At 40.4% G+C, this 3542-nt stretch overlaps 1 pseudogene; it reads right to left on the bottom strand.

The window, feature by feature from the left end:
* Positions 1 to 701: 701 nt before the first annotated feature.
* On the bottom strand, positions 702 to 1082 carry LOC102875819 (annotated as a pseudogene).
* Positions 1083 to 3542: the final 2460 nt, after the last annotated feature.

Genomic DNA, 3542 nt, shown 5'->3' with positions numbered 1-3542 from the left:
AGAAAGATCAGTCCCTGGAGAAGGGCATCATGCTTGGTAAAGCAGCGGCTCGGTGTAGCAGCGGCTCAGTGTAGCATGACTCAGCGGATGCAATAATGTGCTCCGTCAAGCCCAGGAGAAATCACACAGAACTGGTTAGTTTTGTGCTCTGTTGTCCATAGGATTTTTTAATTTTTTTTTTTTTTTTAGTTTCTAGAGAGCTGGACAATGATTAGGGATGATTAGGAGAATTGATGCCTTTAAGCTGTGGTGCTTGAGAATAGTGTTGAATATACCTTAGACTGCTAGGAGAACAAGTTTCGTCCCGCAGAGGGTGAAACCAATCTGCTCATTAGAGGCAAGGATTCTGAAGCTTCGTCTGACATACTTTGGACATGTTGTAAGGAGGGACATGTCCTTGGAGAAGGACATCATGCTTGGGAGGGTGGAAGGACAGTGCAAGAGAGGAAGACCCTCTATGAGGTGGATTGACTGGGGTAATGGGGGTAGGTGTGTCGGAGACAGTGAGATTGGCACAAGATAGGGCAGAGTTTAGGGCTGTTGTACACAGGGTCGCTATGAGTCGCAAGCAACTTGACGGCACATAACAACAACAAACAACATATCATTAGTTTATTACAAAAGAGAGACATAGAGATTATTTACATGGTGGAAGATTTCAGAACTTCAGTGGAATGGTGCCATTTCAATAGTGATTTATTTCAGTCTACATACTTCCCAAGAATGTCACTATTTCTAAGTAAGAAATAATCCTTGTCATCTAGAATGAACGGCAGTGTCTCCATATTCTGGGAGAAGAATGTTATCTCCAATTTTTACACTAACTAGTTGAATCTCTCCACCCCTTCCTTAAGATTTGGATCCAACATCTACTACTGTTGCTTGCCATACTTTTCCTTGAGATTTTTTTTGAAACATAATGCCTCCTTTACAGTTTCAGCTGTGCTCCTTTCCACCAATACGTAGTCAGAGGGGAAGAAACCTTCTAAAGGCCTGTCCTGCATAACTCTCTGGTCGTCACAGCTTGTACCCCACTCGTTCTGATCCTCCACTAGGAGAGACCTACCTGGCCCCTGAGACATGTGAACGTCTGTCCACAGGAGTCTTATGATAGTACTTCACAACAGTAGCACAGGCAAATTCATTGTTGGTCCGGGTGAATTGCTGAAGTTCGACTCTCAGATTCTCAATTTCCTTCTTTCCAGAGAGTGTCTCTGCTCAGCTGATGTCACCGATGCCCACAGTCCTAATCTGGCCATTAGCATTACTGCAAACTCTTTCATTTCCTGTATCTCCTTGTACCCCTTTTTCCTCCGTCTGGCTTGTTCAGCTGCTTCCACTACAACTGTTCTTCCCCCTCAGCAGCAAATTTGGGTCACTGATCATCCTTTTTGTCTGCACACCGTCAGTCCCCCCTTTCTTTCACCCCTCCTTACCAAGCCTAGAGTTCATGTTCATATCAGTCCTGGTAACACTCTCGCCTTGATTATCTGTCTTTCTGTCACAGTCATCTGGCAACGCTGAGGATATGGAATTGATTATCCAATAGTGCTCTTCCTGCGCCCAACAGTCTCAGAGAGAAGTAACCTAACAGAGCCTAACAGTTCCATGTAAAGTGATGGTCATCATGTTCAATCAGACCATTAACAACTCAGGGGACCCCGTCAAGAGTCTGCAATTGACTTCACAATAACTAACCTTTGACCCATCATCTCCTCACTTACAGCACATGACTGTATGCCATTGTTAATTTTTAATGTGGAAAATAGAAGCCACCAGATGAAAATGTCTCTCTAGCACATACAAATTGACCTATGCTTGCTTCCAGCCTGTCCTCTTTTCCTTCTGGTGTAAGTCCTATCCTTTCATCTTTCTTTTTCTGCCTTAACCAAATCCCACTACACTTTGGATTCTATCCTTTCCTATATCCTCAAGAAATTTCTATTTGTGTTCCCTTATTTCCCCCACACATCTAGTCTTTCCCTGATTTGAAAGGAATACTGTAACATCTCTCTCTCTCTCATCTCTCATCTATCTATCTACCTACATACCTACCTACTTATCTTTCTAACTATCTCTTCCTTCTGATGTTCGAATTACCCAGATATTGTTGGACTTTTGGATATTGACCCACAGGTTCCTAGTAACCTAATCTTTCTCTTTAATTTTTTTCCTCTACTTTAGTTAGATACTTTTTATTGATTTTTCTTTATTGATTCTTTTTTCTAACATCTTCGTTTGACAATAAGCCTGTGTAGTGAATTTTTTTAAAAAATCTCAAATGTTTTAGTTTTACATTTTTAATTTGGTCCTTTTAAAATATTTTTCTGTTATGATTTCTGATTTGTTATTTGTTATAGGTGTATTTTTCTTTATACAGTTGAGCATGAGAGCATAGTCATAGCATTGTTATTGTGCAAGTCAGAACTGACTCATAGCTGAGCCTCCAGTAGGTTTTCAGAGGCTGTAGATCTCATGGTAGGAGATTGCCCATCTTTCTCCTAAGAAGAAATTGGTGGGTTCGAATTGTATTCCTTTGGGTTGACAGCACAACTCCTTACCAGTAAGCCACCAGAGCTTCCTTAGTTGCACTGACTACTTAAAAGTCCTTTGTTGAGAATTCTAATCTGTCTTGGACTTGGCCTCTTTTGTGTTTCCCTTGGTAATAGTCAAATATCCTAACAAAGTCCAAGCCTCTGTTCATCTCTTTTTTCACCCGGACTCCCTGTGTTTGTCTTGCTAATGCATGGTTCAGGTATCAAAGACCTGGTCATATACAATTTGTAGTTCCCCTCTCTGACTTTTTCCTTTCCAGAATTCACTCCTAATTCTTCAATAATGTTGATTGTTTTGAATTCTGTCTTCTGATTCTCCCAGAAAGAAGGACAGTGAGATTACTAGTAGGGCTATCACATGCAAGCAAAATATTGCTGAAGATCATTAAAAAGTGACAACATTACATTGAACAGTACATTGACAGAGATCTTCCAGAAGTTCAGGCTGGGTTTAGAAGAGTCTGTGGCACCAGGGATTTCATTGCTGATGCTAGATGGATTTTGCCTGGAAGCAGAGGATACCTGAGGAATGTATATTTGTATGTTTTTGTTTTGTTTTAACTATAAAAGACATTTGACAGTGTTTATCATAACAAACTATGGCTAACATTGAGAAGAATAGGAATCCCAGAACACTTAATTATGTTCATATGAAATCTACATTTAGATCAAGAAGCAATTATCTGAAAAGAGCAAAGGAATACTGCATGGTTTAAAATAGGGAAGGTGTGGGGGGTGGGGAAAATATGTAAAGTGTACATCAGGACCAAACCTATTCAAACCTGTATGCTGAATAGATAATTAGAGATGCTGGCGCCAGAATTGGAAGAAGATTCATTAACAACCTGCATTATGCTGATGACACAACCTTGCTTGCTGAAAGCAAGGAGGACCTGAAGCATTTGCTGCAGAGGATCAAAGACTTCAATATGGACTATTTCTCAACATCAAGAAAACAAAAATCTATGCTCACTTCTACAGCACATA

Source organism: Elephantulus edwardii, unplaced genomic scaffold, assembly GCF_000299155.1.
Source record: "Elephantulus edwardii isolate Elephantulus edwardi_28Jun2011 unplaced genomic scaffold, EleEdw1.0 scaffold00096, whole genome shotgun sequence".
NCBI lineage: Eukaryota > Metazoa > Chordata > Mammalia > Macroscelidea > Macroscelididae > Elephantulus > Elephantulus edwardii.
Note: the sequence above shows the minus strand (reverse complement) of the source record. Positions and strands in the feature narration are given on the sequence as shown.